This window comes from Rattus norvegicus, chromosome 3, assembly GCF_036323735.1.
Source record: "Rattus norvegicus strain BN/NHsdMcwi chromosome 3, GRCr8, whole genome shotgun sequence".
Lineage (NCBI taxonomy): Eukaryota > Metazoa > Chordata > Mammalia > Rodentia > Muridae > Rattus > Rattus norvegicus.
Genome location: NC_086021.1, coordinates 138,120,289 through 138,132,603, shown reverse-complemented (window position 1 = coordinate 138,132,603; position 12,315 = coordinate 138,120,289). Strand labels below are relative to the sequence as shown.

Genomic DNA, 12,315 nt, shown 5'->3' with positions numbered 1-12,315 from the left:
TATATTCCCCATGTAGAATGAAACTTGGGTTGAGGATGTAGCTCTATGGTAGACTGCTTGGATAGCATGCATGAGAGCCTGGGTTGATTCCGGAGTGCCACATAAAACCAAGTGTGTTATCCTTGCCTATAACCCAACACTCAGGATATGGATGCAGGACGACCAGAAGTTCAGGGTCCTTTGAGTTTAAGGAAGGACTGGGATACATAAACCCTTACCTTAAAACAAATCAAATCAAATCAAATCAAATCAAATCAAATCAAATCAAATCAAATCACCACCACCACCACCACCACCACCACCACCACCACCACCACCACCACCACCACCATACATTCGTACATTCATACATGTGGCTGGGAGTAGTGAGGAAGAGAAAGAGAGAGAACATGCAATGAAACTAGATTTATATTTCTCACCTCTCACAAAGAACAACTTAAAATGGATAAAAGCCTTAATGCAAGGTGAAGAACTTTCAAACTGCTAGAAAGAAATATAGACAAAAAATGTCCAGATACAGCTACAAGTGATGACTTTCTAAAAAGAACTCTCGAATAGCACAGGAAACAATCCCAATAATTAACAAATTAAATATAAAAGCTCCTGAACAGCAAGGGAAATAGCCAACAAGCAGAAAAAGAAATTGCCAACTACACACAAGAAGGGATATAAAGAACTGTAAAAACTCCCCAAACACACAATGGCTAGGCCCAGCAAAACTAGATGGGAAAACTTTATTGCTGAAGACACCACTCACTGTAGTTGCCAAGATATAGAGACATCAAACACAACTAAGCTGGGATTCTCTTCCCCGCTGGCTAGCTTCCATAATGCCAGAGGTGTTTTGCAGGTCATGAGAGGTCAAGGGCATCAGTGAGCCCTACAAACGTCAATCTATATCAGGTCCAAAAGGAACTGGGGACAAATGGCTGACTGTGGTGCCCATTAGCACACCACAGTGTCTGCTGCCTCCAGGCTCACTCAGTACCTGTGGCTCTTCTCAGCTCTTCTGGCCCTGTGCCCTGCCCTAAACCTCTCCAGCTCCTGGGGCTCCTTCCCTCAGTGTCCCATTCCTATATAATGCTGCCATTTCTGCCATGTGTTCTGTTGGTTGTCTTGGCTTCTGGACCCCTCTTGGTCTTCTCTCTGTGCGCTACCCTCCCCGACAACATCCTTAGTCATCGGGGGAAATGCAGACCCAAACTACTTTCAGATTCTGTTTTACCTCAGTTAAAATGGCTATTGTCAAGAAAACAAAGGGCAATGAATGTTGGCAAGGATTTTGGCAAAGAGAATTCTTAATAGTGTTAGTGAGAATGACGACTTTTCACTACAACTATGGAGATCAGTCTGGAGGTTTGCCAAAAGACTAAACAGAACGACCCTGTGACCTGGCCTACCACTCTGCTATGCTCCTGAAATTAGCTCCTTAAGCTAACCCGCCAGGGCACTGCACATTCATGCTCACAGTGGCCAGGAAAGGGAACCAGGTTAGAAGCCCTCTAACAGATGAACACTCAAATACAACACACAGCACTGGGTCTCGACCTCCCTGATGCTGCGGCACTTTAATGCAGTACCTCGTGTTACAGTGACCGCAGCCATTATTTTCACTGCTACTTCACAACTGTAATTCTGCTACTGTTATGAATCGTAATGTAAATATCTGTCTTACATTCGTCTTAGGTTAATCTGTGAAAAGGGTCATTTGATCACTAAGGGGGTTGAGACCCACAGGTTGAGAAGCACTGATGTGAAATTTTATTTAGCTATAAAGAAAAATGAAATCATGTAATTTTCAGGAAAATTGATGGCATCAAAATTATGATGTTAAATGAAATAAGGCAGATATAAAAGATGACTATATTTTCTCTCACAGACAGAACTAGATTGTGCACATGTGTATGCATGTGTGTTTGATTTAATTAGAAAAAGGATAACGAGAGGGAAGAAAGCTCTTAAGGGAGGAAGGGAAAGAGAAGGTAGTGAACTATGCAGGGCCTGGCAACAGGGGGAGTTGTTTGGAAGGCAGGAGAGAGAGCAGGAGGATGGGATGAACTAAACAAAGTATCATGATATACACACACGAAATGCCACAGTGAAACCCACTGGTTTTTGCTAATTTTAAAAATTTACAACCATCATCTCGCCAAGAAGCCTGCAATTATCAGTAATGTATAAAGGTTTGGTTTTGTAAACCAAACAGTCTCTGTCACGGTTACTCTGTTTTGTTGTTATACTAGAAAAGCAGCCGCAAACTATATATAACATTTTAGCATAGCTATATTCTAATAAAACTACTTATGAACACTGAAATTTGATTTCATGTAATTTACATGCCAAAAACATTAATCTTATTTTGATTTTTTTCAATCATTAAGAAGTACAAAAACCAGGGCGGGGGGAAGACCTGTTGGTAAAGGTTTGGCCACCCATTCTGCTCTCAAGTCACCGCCAGCCAGCACTTTTCTTCTCCACCCTTTTGAGTTAAGTGGTCCCACACATGTACAGTTCTGCTCCCCAGAATCCACATGAAAAGGTGGGTGCCTGGTGGCACACAATTGTAATCTCAGTGATGGGGAGATGGGAGGCGGAGATAGGCAGAGGGGGGCCTGAAGCTTGCTAGCTTGCTAGCCTGGCCTACTTGGCAGTGTTCCAGGCCAACGACAGACCCTGTTGCAAACAAAAAGTGGAATGTGCCTAAGGATAACACTGAGGCAGTCCTCTAACCTCCACAGGCATGTATGATGTACGGGTGTAATGGTTACTCCTGGCTGTCAACCTGACTATATCTGGAATTAAATACAATCCAGATAGAGGTTCACCTGTGATTCAGATCTTGAGACTGGAAGATACAACTTTCTGACCTGGATCTTGACATGGAGATCTTGAAGCATAGTGGCTATGAATTCCAAGAGACTAAGGCAAGGAAATCTCTGAGTTCAAGGTCAGCCTGGGACAAAACAAGTCCCAGATTCAGGCCTAGTGGAACACACCTTTAATCTGAGCCATACCTTCTGCTGGAGATCTACACAGGACATTGGAAGAAAGAAGATTCGTTCTTCTTTACCTGCTTGCATTTCCTTGCCAGCACATGTGTCAGGATCTACTAGCCTTGTGGGACTGACCAACTACTAACTACGTCCTTGGCCTCCCATTCACAGCTGACCATTGTTGGGGAGCTGGACTACAGACTGTAAGTCATCATAACAAATTCCCTTACTACTCAGAGACTATCCATAAGTTCTGTGACTCTAGAGAACCCTGACTAATGTTCAATGAAGTTTTATCAAAATTCTAGATGGCATCCTTTGAAAGGTAACTCAAACACAAATAGGACTAGCTTCATAGTTCTCTGACTCTATGTGACTTGATTCAATAGATATCTCTAATTTGAAAATTGTTAGGTACAATGTGATAGGCACAAGAAATGGTATACTATTGTACAGCATGGTGACTACACACTTGGAGTTATCACAGAGAAAGGAGCCTCCCTTGAGGAAATGCCACCATGAGATCCAGCTATAAGGCATTTTCTTAATTGGTGATGAAGTGGGGAGGGCCCAGCCTATTGGGGATGGTGCCATTCTTGAGTTCTATAAGAAAGCAGGCTGAGCAAGCCAAGGGAAGCAAGCCAGTAAGTAACATCTCTCCATGGCCTCTGCATCAGCTCCTGCTTCCTACCCTGTGTGAGTTCCAGTCCTGACTTCTTTGGTGATGAACAGCAATGTGGAAGTGTAAGGAATAAACCCCTTCCTCCCCAACTTGCTTCTTGGTCATGATGTTTTGTGCAACCACCCGAACATATATATTCTAGCCCCCCATAGGCACTGGCAAGTGCACACAGACTGTAAAAAACAATTCTTTATCCTCTATGTAAAAACTAGCAGCAGGCAAACTTGGGTCTTCATAGCTGTGCAATACATACTTTAATTTTAATAATTTTTAATGTTAAGATTTTTTTAAAGCTTAACTTATTACTGAATTTGCTAGTAAGGCTTAAAGGGAGAGAAAACCCAGTAATTATTTTTATGAAGCAGGGTCTTACTAAACAGCCAAGGCTGGTCTAGACTATCTTGTTTCTGCTTCCAAAGGGTTGAGCTTATAGAAATGAACCACCTTACCAGAGAAGCAGCAAAATTCAAAATGTATAAAGGCCGAGGCAGAAATGGAGTGTATTCCTTATTAAGCACACATAGCACAATGGTCATTATTACTGAATGCTTTAATAACTGTTTAACTGCTGTTTCTTGACAGCTTCTGCTGCTTGGAACTTTGGTATTTAGTTAAATCTTAAGAAGACCAAAAAAAGCAGCTGACTACTAGCACTGGGCACACCTTTAGCCCCAGTGCTGGGGAGGTAGAAGCAGGCAGAGCTCTGAGTTTGAGGCCAGTCCCATCTATAGATTGAATTCCAGGATAGCCAGGGATACATGGAGAAATTCTGAAAAACCAAATCAAACTAAACCAAACCAAACCAAACAAAAACCCAAAAAACTGATTACCATGTAGAGATAAGCAGAACATATCAAAAGGAATCAAGTAAACAGAGCAGTAATAATCTTAGCAACTATCACTAAGTACTTATCCTGCCAAACAATGGCGCTGAGTGCAGGCGCACGCACGCACGCACGCACGCACGCACGCACGCACACACACACACACACACACACACACACACACACACACAACTTAGCCTTGTTCTTTTGTAGATCTTATAGATGAAGAAACTGTATACAGAGTATAACTGTCCAGAATCAGCCAGCAGGTGGCAGATCCAGAGACCCAAACTCAACTATTAAATCAATCCCACAGTCGGTGCTGTCACTCATAGACTACAAGACTGCAGAAAGACTAAACCCAGGCAGGTCACTAAATCATGAAAGCACTTACTCCTAAAGGAGCTGAATGCAAAGTGTCAAGGTTCTCTTCCAATATACCACAACTGTTACACTGTTACAAAGTACCCACCTAGTACGGCTTTGAATTGTTATTTGAGTAAAGCAAATGGGAAGGAGCAATGTGTTTGCAGCCCTCCGCCTCCAGCTCTCAAAGACGGAAAACAAAACTGTGACAAATTACAAGTGGCATGCAATGGCCCTTCCCCGCAGCTCACAGAACCATGCGCAGGAAGTTCCTGGCTTACTAGAGCAACCACTGGTTTTGTTCTTCAACAATTTTTTTTTTTTTTTTGCAATTTTTGCTTCCTCTGAAAGTAGACAGGAAAACCTGGTTCAGTATCTACTTGTTAACAGGAGTTGTTTAAAAATAGAATTTAAGATAGAAGACTTTGTAAAATGCAGCTCTATATTTTGACTGACACTCAGTATTTCTGTATATTAAATTCAACCCTTAGGTGCCAGCAGGATGGTTTTATGGATACTTGCAGCATAAGGCTGACATGCACACTAATAAAGAAATTTAACCATTAAAGTGCATAGCTTTCATTTTTTTCTAGCTGGTAATACTACAGTCTAGAAAATGAATTAAAACTCATTTGGCCATTAAGATGTGGAAACGCTGGATAAATACCAACATACTTCAGAAAGCACAAGAGCGATAGAGAAAACGACAATTGGCAGAACAAAAAGTAAGCCAGGACCTAGAAGTTATTCCCAGATGAGGTGCACACATCTTCAATCCAAGCACTCAGGAAGCGAGGGCAGGTGCTCCTCTGAGTTCCCAGCCAGCCTGGTCTACACAGCAAGTTCTTACATAGGAAAATAGCTTAGCATTCAAACTTACAAACACTTAGGTTCAAAATGCAAGGTTCCTTTGTCCTCTCCCTCCCTACAGTTCAAATAATCTAAAATACAAAACTTTCCTCTTAGAAACTTGGAGATGACAGTATGTTGGCATGAAAAGAAAATCTATGAAAAACTTGAGGCTAACATTATATTTAAAGGTAATATTAACACTCCTCTACCCTAAAACGAGTAACAAGGCAGGGATAAACGTTCTCATCACTTCCATCAATCTTGTCTTATAAGGTTCTAGGTAGTACAGCGAGGAGAGAAAAAGAAACAGCATTCTAACAGGAAAAGAATTACATTGAGGCTGCAGAGAGGGCTCAGTGAATAATGTGCTTGTTGTACAAGTGTGATACCCTGAGCCTGGATCCCAAACACAAAGGCAAAAGCGTACAGTACCACATGGCTGTAACCCCAGCACTGATACGGTGGGGCAGAGAAAGGTGGTTCTGAGGGTTTGCTGCTTAGCCAGTCTAGCAGAAATGGCTCAGGCTCAATAAAGTGTCTCCAAAAAGATGGAAAGCAATGAGAATGACATTTGAAATCAACTTCTGGCCACACACACAGACACACACAGACACACAGACACACACACACCATATACAACCACCTCAAGAAAACCTTACAATATTAAAGAAATAAATTTGATAGAATAAGTTTATCAAAAATTACAATGTATACATACAGACTGTGAGTAGTTAGAACAAAACTACTTAGGGATAAATTGGACAATAAACATGCTAGCCTGCATGCAGAAAACTGTAACACTGTTGAACTCGGACCTAAGTAAACAGTGGCCTAATCTCTCCATGGATCAAAAGACTCAAGCCACATATGGTGGCTCAGGTTATAATCCCAGTACTCAGGAGGCCGAGGCAAGAGGATTTTATGTTCTAAACTAGCCTGAGCTCAATCAAGAGATTCCATCTCAAATAAAACAACACACACACACACACACACACACACACACACCCTCAAAATTGTTACAAAGGCAGTAACTCCAAACTGATCTATATATTATGCGCAATCTCAATTAGATTTCCAGGAGATTTGTGCTTGTACGTGTTTGTTAATAAGCATGAGAATGCCAGTGCTACTCTGATACAGAAAAGCTGACAGCACACTTGATAGAATGCTATGACAAACAGAACAGGGCTAGAGGGATGTCACAGAGGCTAAGAGCACTTGCTGTTCTTGTAGAGGACCTGGATTAGGTTCCCAGCACTCACAAGTTTGTTCACAACAATAGATAACTCCAGTTCTACAGGACCTGATGACTTCTTCTGACCACCTCAGACACTATGCAGTCAAAATACTCATACAAATAAAAATAAATTTAATTAAATTAATAAGAGAAGCCCTTTACCATCTTGATAGAACATTAATTTTATACACTATCTAATAACCATCTAGTTAGATGTTAGAAGTTCAGGTGCAACATGACTAGGCTCTCACAAAGATAAAACTCAGTATGTCTGCCAGATTTTTAGCTTCCCTGTCTTAGGATACTCTTTCAAGTTCTCAATGCTGTACGAAAACTTAAGTTCCTTGCAGGATCCTGTAGGATCAAGGTCCCTAATGTCTGTATTTTTCAGCCTGAGGCCATTCTCAGTTCCTAAAGTCTGAAATCCTTCACATGTAACCTCCATCTTCAAAGCCAAGAACTAAATTTCCTTTCATCAACCCTTCTCATGTCTGATTATTTTACTTCTTGTGATTTTGACTTTTGGTTCATGTGACTGGGTCAGATCCAACTGGATATTCCTCCTTTTGATAATCTCAAAGCACACTGACTAGTAAATTACACTTGTAAAATTCCTTTAATGTGAGGCAATGCCATATAGTCCCTATAGTAAAACTCCATCATAGCCACAGGTTCCGCCAACAATTACTGAAAAGATTTTACATAAGGGTGAGGCGGACACAAGACCTCATCTCTCCCTAGGGCATGGGGTAGCATTAAGCACTGCTAAAAAACACTATTAATGTTAGTGTTAAATTTTTTAACTTCTTATTGTAGGCATGTCTGAGATTCATTTTCCTATTAATAAGCAAAGATGGGAGGAGAACGGACAGCCTGACTCCCTAAGTGGCAGTCCCTGGATCCCCGTCACTGCCCTGGCTGCCTTGTGCAACACAACCATCACTCTGATAGCCCTAGGACTAGCCTCACACCAATAGCAGACAGGTTGGACATTCCATAGACATGTGACTAAATTATCACAGTGGACTACCCTAGCTTCAAGCAGTGCAGCCAGGGCCATCTGGAACAGCTCCTATCAGACATTTTGTTGTCACATGCCTCCGAGAACTCTAGATAGACGTGGTAACCATTTCTACCTAGGTGAGGGGAGAATGGCTTTATCTGCAAGCTCTGGGTGTGACTGAATTCCTGCCTTTTAATTAAAGTGAAGAGCAATCAAGGAAATGCCCTGTATCAACCTCCAGCCTACACACACGCGCACACACACACACACACACACACACACACACACACACACACACCCCATACAAATAAACCACTTCACACCATGCACACACACACCCCACAAATATACCATATCCCTCCCACACCACAGATGGAAAAAGCACATTTACACACATGCATGTGCACACACAAATAAAGCATAATAAATAAAAAATTAAATGTTAATTTCTTCCATGCAGGTCCTTCTGTTTAAATTACATATAACCACCCTCAGTTAAATCACTGATGTTTCATTTAGCCATTTGTTACTATTTAACCGACTTCCTTAAACCAACTCAGTAACATTCCCAATCTCCCTCTGGGATGAAATGGAATCATAAGGCACTAACCTTCCCCAAATGCATAATTTTAAATCATAATTGTAATGTGTTTTAAAGAAAAGATCAGATCAACGAGAGAAGCTGCCAAGAATGAGTTTACTAGTCTAGTTTCCATGACTACAACAATCTGAAACCAGCACAAGAGAATGCGTATCCTTGGAAACCAGCTTTTTGCTTCCCTCAATTAAGAAAGGGATGAGAGAGAGAGGGGAGAGAGAGAGAGAGAGAGAGAGAGAGAGAGAGAGAGAGAGAGAGAGAGAGAGAGAGGGAGAGGGAGAGAGAATATACCTACTGCACATGACAGTCATCAGCAAATATCTTGTCCCAAGCAAAGTTGTTGAAAGACTTGTGTGGTCCTTAGTGGAAAAGTCCACATTAGTTTTGGAGTCAGGGTTATGATTTCAGTTTCAGTCTTTAAGAGAACAGTGCTAACTGCACTAATGCAAGCTTTCTGAATCTTGTGTAAATGAGGAAAGTGCTTGCCAGCTTTTTAGGACCTCTCCTGTATACTTGCAGCCACTGGCACCTAAATCCATGCATACCCTTGCATGTTTGTTCTAGAAGGGCCTTCTGTGAAATATCAAAGTGGAAGATTTCTCCACGTTACAAAACATTCATAAACTCACTAAAATACCTACATTTCCTAACATAAGCTATGCTGCATTCATCTTGGTTTTTGTTTGTTTGTTTTGCTTTTTTAAAGACAAAAGGTTTCAGGTTGGCCTTGAGCTTCTTCCATAACTAAGGGCAACCTTGAATTCCTGCTCCTCCTGCTGCCACATCTCAAATGCTAAGTGGAAGGTTTCGGGTTTGGTGTTCAAAGGGGGCACTAAGGCAGAGAAAGGATGACGATCACAATACCCCATCACCTATCTAAAAGAAACAAAAGTCTGGAATGTAGCCAGGTCCATGCCATTTTGTAAAGCCCTCCATTAACTTGTTTTCCCTAAATTCTTGCTCTGCCCACTCTCAAGAGTTGATTCTACTCACAGGTCCCAGGCTAACAGACTCCTTTCCTACCTGCCTGCCAGGAACCAAAGACAGGAAGAATGGAATACAGATAGCCCATTAATCACATGGTATTTTCTCTAAAATGTATGAGAAGGGACCTACCATGTGGGCTTGATTTCTCCTCAGAACTCCTGACATGCTGCTGTCTGTCTGTCCATCTATGGCATCAGCAACTCTTTTACTAAGTAGCATCCTCTATGGTTTCTGCCTCAGTTCCTGCCTCCAAGTTCCTACCTTGAGTTTCTGCCTTGACTTCCCTTCATGATGGACGGTAATCTGCAAGACCTTTCCTCCCCAGGTTGCTTTTGGTCATGGTCTCGATCACAGCCATAGAAAGCAAGCTAAGATAGAAGCTGTGTCTGCAAAGGCTGGTTGACTGATCAGAATTACAGTGACAGAGAGAATGAAAGGTTACAGGCAGACAGCTTATTTGCAATTTATCTTGGGCTATTGTTAACTTACAAAATAGTTATTCCTTGTGCCTCTTTGTGTCAGACCTAACATAAAGTTATAAATTAGAAATAAAGTTGAACCTAATATCCTAACAGATAAAACAAATAAGCAAACAAATCTTTAGAGTGCACTAATTTAATAAAACACTATTTCTAGCAACCAAAGGGCTAAGAATGCTTTCAGATAGCATCTAGGCTTACAGATGAGAATCTCCTCTGTGCTGTACTCAATGTTTCTACCAATGTATGTGAGGCTGTCTTTGTTCTGTTACTATAAAAACTTGACTCTGTTTCCATGTGGAACATGGAATTTGGGGCAACCTAAACTGTGTTCCAGAATGAGTGTTCTCTTTTCCCCCCTTTGAAACAAGAGCTGTGCACCTGCCTTGACAAACCCCAAACCCAAAATACTTCCCAAGATCTGTGCTCACTACTTTTGTCAAGTGACAACTGAGAAGAGGGGACATCCATGAGGGAGCACTGTCATTAGATTGGCCTGTGGACATTATGTGGGGCACTTTCTTGATTAGTGATTGACAGGGGAGGGCTGATCTCATTGCAGGCAGTGCCCTCTTTTGCAGATGGGTCTAGGTTAGGAAAGCAGGCTGAGCAAGTCATGGGGAGCAAGCCAGTAATCAGTAATCCCCCCACCCTCCATGGCCTCTGGATCGGTTCCCACCTCCAAGTTCCTCTTTGAGCTATTGATTGGACTTCCTTAGATGATGGACTCTATCCTGCAGATGTGGTAAACTGTAAATATGGTTTTATCCCAGCAGCAGAGAAGTACACTGATGCAGGATTACAGTTGGGGGCCACTATGCCCAAAGTACTTCACCTGTATTTCTAGGTTTTAATGAAATAAAGTACAGCCACCAAGGTTTCCTTTCTTCCTTCCTTTCTTCCTTCCTTTCTTCCTTCCTTCCTTCCTTCCTTTCTTCCTTCCTTCCTTCCTCCCTCCCTCCCTCCCTCCCTCCCTCCCTCCCTCCCTTCCTTCCTTCTTTCCTTCCTTTTTCATGCTAGGTCTTCTGAAAGCCGGATTAACGCCGCTTCCTTGAACTACTGCTGGAGCGAACCCTGTTCTAAAAACTGTAAGTGCGTAACTTTCTGCTACCCACCCACATCCCAAGAACCGACAGGATGAATGCAGAGCTCCTTTAAAGTGTAGGTGAGAAAAGCGTAGACTATAGTTTCTTAAAAAGAAACTAGATTAGTTCCAACTGAGTAATGTTCAGGGACACATTAGCCAGCTACTATAGGGTCAGATGAATTTAAAAATTTGAATTGCTTCTGACCACATTATCTTCTGTTTTTGGTTTTGAGACAGGGTCTCACGTAGCTCGGGCTGGCCTTAAATTCCCTGTGTAACTGAAATGACCCTGAACTCCCACCTCCATCCCTCAGTTCCGGCGCTGACATTACAGAAACGTGCCATATACCTGGTTTATGTGTGGCTGGGAATTAAGCCTCGGGCCTGTGTGTATTAGGCAAGCACTCTATCAACTGAGCTGCACTGCCATCCTCTACAAATCACTCGCTTCAGCAGTCTGGGCACCGATGCTATTTAATTAACAATGGTAATAGAAATGTTGCATTTTAACTGTGCAAAGTAAAGAATGGCTTACGGAACCTGGAGGGGCATTCTGTGGGTGGGCAATGGGAGGTCTGCACAGACAGGAGACTAACCAGTCTCTCAGTGGCAATGTAGTGAAAAGGATGAGACATATCTGTCAAAGTCGAACACGAGGAAACATGAAAAACAATACTATGAGGTTGGAACGGAACTGGAGGTGTTTTGTGGAAAATGGCTTTCAGGCATTTGTGTTTATTTATAAGCACATATATATATCCCAGCATGCATATCTATTCATACTAATCTTAATATTCTGTAATTAATCATTTGGCACCTTGAAAGCAGATGCCAAAATTAGAGGCAATGTTATTTCTGTTCATACTATCCTTGTTTTTGAGAGCATGTACAAATCAAATTACAGCACCCCATACATACACATCCAACATCTTCCCGCCACTATAGAAAAGTGGTCCCCACTCACGTCTGTCTCTGGCTCCACGCCTTCCTCCTGATTTCCTACTTGGTCTTGCACAGCCGCATGGTGTGCATCCAGATCCTGGAAAACTACGCAATAACAAGCTTTTAATGGTGTTGAGCTGGGCTGTTACTCAGTCACCTCCATAAATTTGGTCCCAGGAATTTAATTAAAACAATTTCATAGTCAGGTATGGTGACTCCGACCTGGAGGCTGAGGCAGGAGGATTGTTACAAGTTTAAGTCAACC

At 42.0% G+C, this 12,315-nt stretch overlaps 1 protein-coding gene across 3 annotated transcripts in view; it reads right to left on the bottom strand.

Annotated features, from left to right (window-relative positions):
• Ptpra (protein tyrosine phosphatase, receptor type, A) overlaps positions 1 to 12,315 on the bottom strand; it is a 109,575-nt gene that overhangs the window by 80,232 nt on the left and 17,028 nt on the right. The window contains exon 2 of one of the 3 annotated variants that reach the window (XM_039104340.2): positions 12,073 to 12,155. The exons of the other annotated variants lie outside the window; for them this stretch is intronic. The gene's annotated coding sequence lies outside the window, so the exon portion shown is untranslated. The remainder of the gene's footprint in view (positions 1 to 12,072; positions 12,156 to 12,315) is intronic. 3 annotated transcript variants of the gene reach the window in all.